This window comes from Acipenser ruthenus, chromosome 42 (genome assembly GCF_902713425.1).
Source record: "Acipenser ruthenus chromosome 42, fAciRut3.2 maternal haplotype, whole genome shotgun sequence".
In the NCBI taxonomy this organism is placed as follows: domain Eukaryota; kingdom Metazoa; phylum Chordata; class Actinopteri; order Acipenseriformes; family Acipenseridae; genus Acipenser; species Acipenser ruthenus.
In genome coordinates this window covers 2,343,864-2,354,877 of record NC_081230.1, presented here as the reverse complement: position 1 = coordinate 2,354,877, position 11,014 = coordinate 2,343,864, and the positions used below count along the sequence as shown (strand labels likewise).

Genomic DNA, 11,014 nt, shown 5'->3' with positions numbered 1-11,014 from the left:
CACACCTAGAGAAGGATGAGCGAGAAGATGAAGGGGGTGAAGGAGCTGCTGGTCGCAGTGAAGATTCATTCAGAAACACACACACACAGTGAGACTCACTCACTCACACACACACAGTGAGACTCACTCACTCACACTCACACACACACAGTGACACTCTCTTACCCACACACACAAACACACACACACACACACATACACAGGCAGACGCACCCTCACCCTCCATCCCCCCCATCCCCCCGCCCCTCGGTCCCCAGGCCGGTCGTCACTTTCCACAGCGAGAAGATGAAGGAGATGAAGGAGCTGCTGGTCGCAGTGAAGATTCATTCAGAAACACACACACACAGTGAGACTCACTCACTCACACACACACAGTGAGACTCACTCACTCACACACACACACAAACACAGTGAGACTCACTCACTCACACACACACACAGTGCGACTCACTCACTCACACACACACACACACACACAAACACACACACACACAGAGTGACACTCTCTTAACCACACACACAAACACACACACAGTGACACTTACTCAGACACACAGGCAGACGCACCCTCACCCTCCGTCCCCCCCCCACCCCCCCCTCGGTCCCCGGGCCAGTCGTCACTTTCCACAGCGAGAAGATGAAGGAGCTGCTGGTCGCAGTGAAGATTCATTCAGAAACACACACACACAGTGAGACTCACACACACACACACACACACACACACACACACAGTGACACTCTCTTACCCACACACACAAACACACACACAGTGAGACTCACACACAGTGAGACTCACTCTCTCACACACACACAGAGAGACTCACTCACTCACAGAGAGAGACTCACTCACACACACACACACAAACACACTCCCTCTCACTCACACACACACACACACACACACAGTGAGACTCTCTTACCCACACACATAAACACACAAACACACGCAGTGACACTTTCTCACTCACACACACACCCTCAGGCAGACACACACACAGTGACACTCTATCACTCACACACACACAGGCAGGCAGACACACACACACAGACACAGGCAGGCAGACACACACACACCAGGCCGACACACACCCACTTAGGGAGAGACACGCACACACATACAGACACCCAGACAGACACACCCTGGCAGACACACACACACCCAGGCAGACAAACACACACAGACCACACACACACACACAGTCGACACACACACACAGGCAGTCAAACACACACACACACACACAGGCAGACATGCTCACACACCCCCCCAGGCAGACAAACACACACAGACCACACACACACACACAGGCAGACAAACACACACACATATACACAAACACACACACAGGCAGACATGCTCACACACACACCCAGGCAGACAAACACACACAGACCACACACACACACACACACACACACAGGCAGACAAACACACACAGACCACACACACACACACGCAGGCAGACAAACACACACAGACCACACACACACACACACACAGGCAGACACGCTCACACACATATACACACACACACAAACACACAGGCAGACAAAACCCACACCCAGGTGAATCCAAACCCAAGTAACCCCCTCTGGCCCCGCACATGAAATTGGCCCCCGAGAAAATCATCGCCGCTCTGCTGCAGGGGCCTGCGGGGAGGACGGGGTCGCAACCAGACCAGGCTCAACCAGCCCGGCCTCCCCCTCCTCCCCCCACCCGCCCCCCGGTCCCCAGGCCGGTCGTCACTTTCCACAGCGAGAAGATAAAGATGATGAAGGAGCTGCTGGCCACAGTGAAGATCAACTCGAGTGCCATCAAACTTCAGCTCACTGCTCAAAGCCAGGTGCAGATGAAGAGGCAGAAACCAGCGCCCTCCAGACACTGTACCCTGTCCTTCATGAAAGACAGAAACCAGTGCCCTATAAGACACTGTACCCTGTCCTTCATGAAGAGACAGAAACCAGCGCTCATCAGAGACTGTACCCTGTCCTTCATGAAGAGACAGAAACCAGCGCCCTCCAGACACTGTACCCTGTCCTTCATGAAGAGACAGAAACCAGCGCTCACCAGAGACTGTACCTGTCCTTCATGAAGAGACAGAAACCAGCGCTCACCAGAGACTGTACCCTGTCCTTCATGAAGAGACAGAAACCAGCGCCCTCCAGACACTGTACCCTGTCCTTCATGAAGAGACAGAAACCAGCGCTCATCAGAGACTGTACCCTGTCCTTCATGAAGAGACAGAAACCAGCTCTGGGGAAAATTAATGATTGAATGTAATTTTTAATTTTACTAATACAGATGGTTGGAATGTATCTGTGTTTTGATTTTCCCCCTTTTTTCAATTCCTCTCCTCTACAGACGCGGCTGTAGAATAGGTTTAAGGTTTAAGAACTCTGTATAATCAATGAATGGCAAATGGTCTTTGGAAATTTAAAAGTGATTCTTGATTAGATTAAGAAACAGACACAGGAACAGATATGCAACTGGTCCTGGAAGATACCAGTTATTTGAAGTTAAGCGTCTCCAAAAAGGTGACAATGGACTGGAGAGATCTGAGTAATTTATTGTTCTGTTCTAAGTAGGGGGAGCAATGGAACTGCAGGGCAAGCATGCTGTGATGATTAAAGTATTTCTCTTAAGAGAAATTAAGAATTATATGAGAACACATGATATTGATGCAAGATCTTATTAATCAATAAAGTTTGATGAATCTATTACAAACTTAAGCAAATACAATCTATCAATACAGAGAAGAAGGACCAGAGACACAGGGTAAGATGCTTTAGATTTTATTTCCTTCAAGGATGCATTTGGAAGCATGATAATTATGCATTGCATTTGTCGGTTTTGCAACAGTTCAGCTCAGCATAACAACCTTTTGAAAACATGCATCCTCTAATCCTAATAGCGTCACCTGTAACAGAAGCAGTTTTTTCTGAAAAACAAAAACAGTTAAAAAAATTAGTTCTACAAGGACAAAAAATAGGAAGCATGAATTCTTTCATTTGCAGTCTGATGGAAACATTTCTAGCTCTGCCTGAGTAACTCACTGAGTGTCTCGCTCTCTGAAGCTGAAGTCTTGTGGGCTACTTCATTGTAATATTTTTTTATTTGGAATCAGCAATTATTTTTACCCCTGTTTTCTCCCAATTTGGAATATTCAATTGAGAGCAGCTCAGTTGGAATAAAAACCAGGGGGGGGGGGGGGGGGTTAGGGGGAGGGCACTCCGGGACAGGTTTGGGAATGACTGCTGTACAGCCTCTCCAGTGCCGTGGCTGCAGGGTTTGATTTGGAGCAGGGGTGTCAGTCAGTCAGACTCTGGTCCTGCAGTGCAGTGTCTGCTAGTTTGAGAGCAGAAGTTGGAATGAAAACCAGCAGACACTGCAGTACCGACCTACAGGAATGGAGTCTGACTCCAGTGGCTTGGAATAAAATAAACTGGCTTCCCCCTCTTACCCTTTTCTCATATGATAATATAAATGTTACGGGACGATTGGGACACAGTGACCCCCATTTCAACACATAAGCTTTGTTTTAAAAGACTTACTGAAACAAACATCAAGGCCTTCACGACATGTTTTGGGACCTCCACCACTAACATGACACACAAGTGTCTCTGCATCTGAAAAACACAATGTTGAGAATCAGCACTCTGGGCTCAGAATTCTGTAAATTACATGTGCTGACATTTGTATTTACAAATGAATAATTCAGGTACAAACAATCAATCAATCAAACTTTATTTTATATAGCATCTTTCAAGGTGAGCCACCCTCACAAAGCGCTTAACAATAAAACTATTCAATACAATAGAAAAATATACAATAAAATATCATAATATAACTGAATTATAATAATAAGTAATAAAAGGAGAGAAAACAACAACAATTAAAAGTGAAGAACATTTGCTAAGCCTGCGTGCCAGATACAGAGAAGCATGGTTAAATTAGCAGGAGAAAACAAACCAGTAGCACTACTCCTAGAAACTAAGTGTGGAAGATAATAAGCGGAATTCAGCAATGATTAGACTGAAGCCAGAATGAAATGCAGGCTCACAATCAGGTGGAATAAGCGCGCAGGGAAGCTTGTTTATGAACTCAATCAAGATATATATGAGAGTAAAAACAAACAACTTCCTTTAGTAATTGGAGTTTGAGAAAGAAAGAAAGAAAGAAAGAAAGCAAATTGGCTTAAAACATGTTTAAAAGGACTTCACAGGGTGACAAAAATAAAAACCCCAAACCAGAAGCCCTAATTATATTTTTACAAAGTGGACAAATAGCAGAACTCCAGGTGAATATCACCAATCAGCCCAAATTATTTGTGAGCCACAACTCTTTGGAAACAAAAGCATTGACCTTGATAAAGATCTGCATTGCCATCAGAAACCTGCATGACAGAGCTAGCCTACAGAAACAGCTCCGATCGCAGTGATACTCTGAGAGAGAGCAGTGAACAGAGAGAGGCAGCAAGGTTGTACTAGGTATAAATGGGTAATTGTATGTAAAAAATAACATGATATCGTCTGCTAAGAAATAAAATACTCACAGCCGCAGAGGAGAGCCAGGGAGAAAACGAGCACGAGAGTCTTCATGGTGTCTGTTGGGCTGGAGCTGTCGAGGCAGGTCTGTAGAGTTGCAGTGGAGAAGCAGACATATTTATACCAGAGCACAGCACTGGAGGGGCTGCTGGCACTGCCACTTACATAACAGGCTTGAATTTGAATAAATAAAAAACATTAAACAAAATAGCTGCAACGTGGCATCACATTGACAGCTGACTTCATTAGATAAACATCACTGTAATATATTTCTGAAGTTGAAAGATGTTTGTTACAGACTTGTCTGGGGTCAGAATTCAGATTACTGTCCTGTATTAGAATGTATTGATGTGAAAAAAATACACGTATCTCAAAAACTGCAAAACTGTAGTTAGAGCACTTTAATAGCCATGGGCCCCGGAGTGTATGAGTATTAAAGTGGTCTACTTCAGGACATTTCTGTCATCTTGAGAAAATGAATTTCCTGAATTTCTCATATCAATAATGCAATTCTTAATATCAGCAATTTTTGTTGTTAATATCAAAGATGTAATTCTGAATATCAAGAATTATCAGTATTCATTTTTTATATAAAAATACAATTCTTAATATCCACAATAGTATATTATTATATACAAAAAACTGTTTTTAGTGAAAGTAAGAACTGAACCCACGACCCTCCTCTGGGTCAAGAGTCCAGAGCCCCCTAACCACTACCTCACACTGCTGCTCTAGCACAACCCTGCTACCTCTCTCTGTCAGGTAAGACCGCCACGGTGCTCTTACTTCACCCATGTTTTGACCAGGCTTTCCAGCACACACTGCTTAACAGGTGGGTTCACTTTAGACAACATAAGTAGTCACCACCACTGGGCAGGTCAGTGAGTTGCTGATGATTCAAAAGTTCTCTGAAACAGCCTAATATATACCTTAGAACAGTGGTTCTCAATCCTGGTCCTGGGGACCCCCCTGTGTCTGCATTACTTTTTTCCAACTCAATTTATTAACACTCAATTCAACTAACAATTTGCCTAATCAAAGCTGTCCGGGGATGTGCTGGAGTTATTCCGTCAGGGGGATAGGATTTTGGAGGAAGATGGAATTCTCTACCACTGGGGTCCCACAACAGATCCACTCTGATCAAGGCAGATGTTTTGAGGGAGAACTCATTCGACAACTGTGCCAACTGCACAGCATTCACAAGACTAGGACAACTCCATATTGGCCGCAAGGTAACGGTCAATGCGAACGCTTCAACGGGACCTTACATGACCTTTTGCGCACCCTCCCCTCTGAGAAGAAACAATGCTGGACAGAGTGTTTACCACAGGTACTCTTTGCATATAATACCACACCACATCAGACTACTGGCCAGTCTCCCCGTGTTTTAATGTTTGGCAGAGAACCTCAATTAACCGTGGATGGACTTCTTGTTTGGAGGATGTGGCCAGAGGCCAGCAGGGGGCAGAGGTACAGACTGGATGGCAGAACAACAGGAAAATCTGAAGATCTGTGTATCAAAGTGCTAAACACCATATGGAAACAACAGCTCAGCAGAGGGGGAAGGCTCATAACAGCAAGGTGAGGGATTGTGCTTTAGGAGGGCCAGCTTGTTTACCAGAAAGATCATTGGAGAAGAGGACGCAATAAAATCCAGGACCTGGAACCCTACCCTTTACCGAGTTGTATGATGTCCCACTGACCAGGGACCTGTGTATTCGATTGCTCCAGTAGAGGTCGCTTGGCCAGTGAAGCAAGTCCATCGGACTGAGCTGTGTCCAACACACTGCTCACTACCCGGGGAAGAGGAGAATGAGGTCTTAGATCCAGGTATTCCCTTTGATTATTTTAGCATGGAGGATTGTGATTCTGATGAGGACGCCATTATTTTAGAGGTGCAGTGGATGCCACTTGACCAACAAGATAACCCAGCAGAGAGGATGATGCTTGTTCCTGACATTGAGGAGTTCCCTGTATTGAATGAACCAACTAGACGGACAAAGGAGACCACAGCAGGCTACCATCCCAACCCTCATCATCTTCCACAAGCTGCAGTGTCTCACGGCCAGCAGGTAGGGGCGGAGGTAAAAATTCAGGTTACAGATCTTCCTGTGTCCAGGTTATCCAGCAACTGTAGCAATGTCCCTTATGCTTGTTTTCGCATTTGGCAAGTTTCCTTGTGGTAATTGATGGGGCATTGATTCATTTAGCGGGGGTGGAATGTAGCATGTGGGACACTAGGACCATGCAAAAGGAAGATACTAGGAACCCCTATTTGAGGATGCAACATCGATAATGGATAATTGCAAAGCATATGACATGGTTTATTTAGATTTCCAGAAAGCTTTTGACAAAGTCCCGCATAAAAGATTAATTCTCAAACTGAACGCAGTAGGGATTCAAGGAAATGCATGCACATGGATTGGGGAGAGGTTAACATGTAGAAAACAGAAAGTACTAATTAGAGGAGAAACCTCAAAATGGAGTGAGGTAAACAGTGGAGTACCACAGGGATCAGTATTAGGTCCTCTGCTATTCCTAATCTACATTAATGACTTGGATTCTGGTATAGTAAGCAAACTTGTTAAATTTGCAGATGACACAAAAAAGTGGCAAACACTGTTGCAGCAGCAAAGGTCATTGAAAATGATCTAGACAAGATTCAGAACTGGGCAGACACATGGCAAATGACATTTAATAGAGAAAAGTGTAAGGTACTGCATGCAGGCAATACAAATGTGCATTATAAATATCATATGGGAGATACTGAAATTGAATTAGGAATCTATGAAAAAGACCTAGGAGTTTATGTTGACTCAGAAATGTCTTCATCTAGACAATGTGGGGAAGCTATAAAAAAGGCCAACAAGATGCTCGGATATATTGTGAGAAGTGTTGAATTTAAATCAAGGGAAGTAATGTTAAAACTGTACAATGCATTAGTAAGACCTCACCTAGAATATTGTGTTCAGTTCTGGTCACCTCGCTACAAAAAGGATATTGCTGCTCTAGAAAGAGTGCAAAGAAGAGCGACCAGAATTATCCCGGGTTTAAAAGGCATGTCATGTGCAGACAGGCTAAAAGAATTTAATCTATTCAGTCTTGAACAAAGAAGACTACGCAGGGATCTGATTCAAGCATTCAAAATTTTCGACCTGAAAAAAGAAACAAGGACCAGGGGTCACAAATGGAGATTAGACAAAGGAGCATTCAGAACACAAAATAGGAGGCACTTTTTTACACAGAGAATTGTGAGGATCTAGAACCAACTCCCCAGTAATGTTGATGAAGCTGACACCCTGGGATCCATCAAGAAGCTGCTTAATGAGATTCTGGGATCAATAAGCTACTAACAACCAAACGAGCAAGATGGGCCGAATGGCCTCCTCTCGTTTGTAAACTTTCTTATGTTCTTATGTTCTTATATAAAATGGATGTGGTAGCTAGTTTGAGGAATGGTGAATGCCGAGTCTGTTTCTGTCTTCCGGGGTCGTTCTTAACTACAAACTGATCAGGTAAACCGGTTCACCATGGCCCTGGTTGTTTATGAAGATGTTTTTCTGTGTGTGTGTGTGTTTCAGTGTATGTGTGTCAATGTGTGTGTGTCAATGTGTTTGTGTGTGTGTGTCTCAGTGTGTGTGTTTCAGTGTGTGTGTCTATGTGTGTGTCTCAGTGTGTGTGTGTGTTTCTGTGTGTGTGTTTCAGTGTGTGTGTGTCTCAGTAAGTGTGGGTGTCTCAGTGTATGTGTGTGTGTTTCAGTGTGTGTGTGTGTGTGTCTCAGTGTATGTTCGTGTTTTAGTCTGTGTGTCTGTCTCTGTGTATGTATGTGTGACACTCTCTTACCCACACACATAAACACACAAACACACACAGTGACACTTTCTCACTCACACACACACCCTCAGGCAGACACACACACAGTGACACTCTATCACTCACACACACACACCAGGCCGACACACACACACAGACACAGGCAGGCAGACACACACACACCAGGCCGACACACACCCACTTAGGGAGAGACACGCACACACATACAGACACCCAGACAGACACACCCTGGCAGACACACACACACCCAGGCAGACAAACACACACAGACCACACACACACACACACAGTCGACACACACACACAGGCAGTCAAACACACACACACACACACACACACACACACACACACACACAGGCAGACATGCTCACACACACCCCCAGGCAGACAAACACACACAGACCACACACACACACACACAGGCAGACATGCTCACACACATATACACACACACACACACAGGCAGACATGCTCACACACACCCCCAGGCAGACAAACACACACAGACCACACACACACACACACAGGCAGACAAACACACACACATATACACACACACACACACAGTCAGACATGCTCACACACACCCCCAGGCAGACAAACACACACAGACCACACACACACACACACACACACACACAGGCAGACACGCTCACACACATATACACACACACACAAACACACAGGCAGACACGGTCAAACACACCCCCAGGCAGACAAAATCCACACCCAGGTGAATCCAAACCCAAGTAACCCCCTCTGGCCCCGCAAATTCAATTGGCCCCCGAGAAAATCACCGCCGCTCTGCTGCAGGGGACTGCGGGGAGGACGGGGCCGCAACCAGACCAGGCTCAACCAGCCCGGCCTCCCCTCCTCCACCCCACCCGCCCCCCGGTCCCCGGGCCGGTCGTCACTTTCCACAGCGAGAAGATAAAGAGGATGAAGGAGCTGCTGGCCACAGTGAAGATCAACTCGAGTGCCATCAAACTTCAGCTCACTGCTCAAAGCCAGGTGCAGATGAAGAGGCAGAAACCAGCGCCCTCCAGACACTGTACCCTGTCCTTCATGAAGAGACAGAAACCAGTGCCCTCCAGACACTGTACCCTGTCCTTCATGAAGAGACAGAAACCAGCATCCTCCAGACACTGTACCCTGTCCTTCATGAAGAGACAGAAACCAGCGCTCACCAGAGACTGTACCCTGTCCTTCATGAAGAGACAGAAACCAGCGCCCTCCAGACACTGTACCCTGTCCTTCATGAAGAGACAGAAACCAGCGCTCATCAGAGACTGTACCCTGTCCTTCATGAAGAGACAGAAACCAGCACCCTCCAGACACTGTACCCTGTCCTTCATGAAGAGACAGAAACCAGTGCTCATCAGAGACTGTACCCTGTCCTTCATGAAGAGACAGAAACCAGCGCTCATCAGAGACTGTACCCTGTCCTTCATGAAGAGACAGAAACTAGTGCCCTCCAGAGACTATAACCTGTCCTTCATGAAGAGACAGAAACCAGCTCTGGGGAAAATTAATGATTGAATGTAATTTTTAATTTTACTAATACAGATGGTTGGAATGTATCTGTGTTTTGATTTTCGCCCTTTTTTCAATTCCTCTCCTCTACAGACGCGGCTGTAGAATAGGTTTAAGGTTTAAGAACTCTGTATAATCAATGAATGGCAAAAGGTCTTTGGAAATTTAAAAGTGATTCTTGATTAGATTAAGAAACAGACACAGGAACAGATATGCAACTGCTCCTGGAAGATACCATTTATTTGAAGTTAAGCGTCTCCAAAAAGGTGACAATGGTCTGGAGAGATCTGAGTAATTTATTGTTCTGTTCTAAGTAGGGGGAGCAATGGAATTGCAGGGCAAGCATGCTGTGATGATTAAAGTATTCCTCTTAAGAGAAATTAAGAATTATATGAGAACACATGATATTGATGCAAGATCTTATTAATCAATAAAGTTTGATGAATCTTTTACAAACTTGTAACTTGGCATTTTGAGGGAAAACTATAATGACTTAACTGTTTATATGGAGAAAATACTGAAAACAGTGATTTGAAATATTGTAAAACAACTTTTTACATTAAACTAAATAGACACATGTATTGTAATATAGACTTTAGTAAAATGTTTTCCTAAAATGTTATAGTTAAGTCAAAAGGGTGAAACAGTGTACCGAGATGACAGATTTGGTTGTGTATATCCAATCTGGTATCAAAATATTCATATTGGACTGAGCAACACAGATTTACAGTTCAAATGAAAATCCAAGTCAGATTAAGGAAGTTATGAGAAAAACAAGTTTTACATCATTCATTTAAAAATTAGGTAATAAAGTTAAAAAACCTTTGAAGTTAAAATACACCTCTTTCTAATATCAGCCACCAATCAAAGAACTTATTTTGAGAAAGACAGTGATTGGCTGAGAGTGCAAACACACCCCTTTGGTGAAAGTTTAAGAAAAGGTTTTGTGCACTAGAAGAATGTCTAAAAAAATTCCATCTACTTGTGACCATTTGATTTGAGGACCAAACTACCATTTCCTGTGAAAATTTGTGAAAACTGTTGGAAGAAAACTTGAACTATTAAAGGAAACTTTGAAAGCTGTGAAAACTGAAAAGGTAAA

The 11,014-nt window shown here is 44.3% G+C and overlaps 1 long non-coding RNA gene across 1 annotated transcript; it reads right to left on the bottom strand.

Annotated features, from left to right (window-relative positions):
• Positions 1 to 2,777: 2,777 nt before the first annotated feature.
• LOC131709286 (uncharacterized) lies at positions 2,778 to 4,711 on the bottom strand. The gene is made up of 3 exons (XR_009311448.1): positions 4,554 to 4,711; positions 3,553 to 3,627; positions 2,778 to 2,939 (listed from the first exon to the last, which is right to left on the bottom strand). It is a non-coding gene; the product is annotated as an uncharacterized LOC131709286 (long non-coding RNA).
• Between the last annotated feature and the right edge of the window lie 6,303 nt (positions 4,712 to 11,014).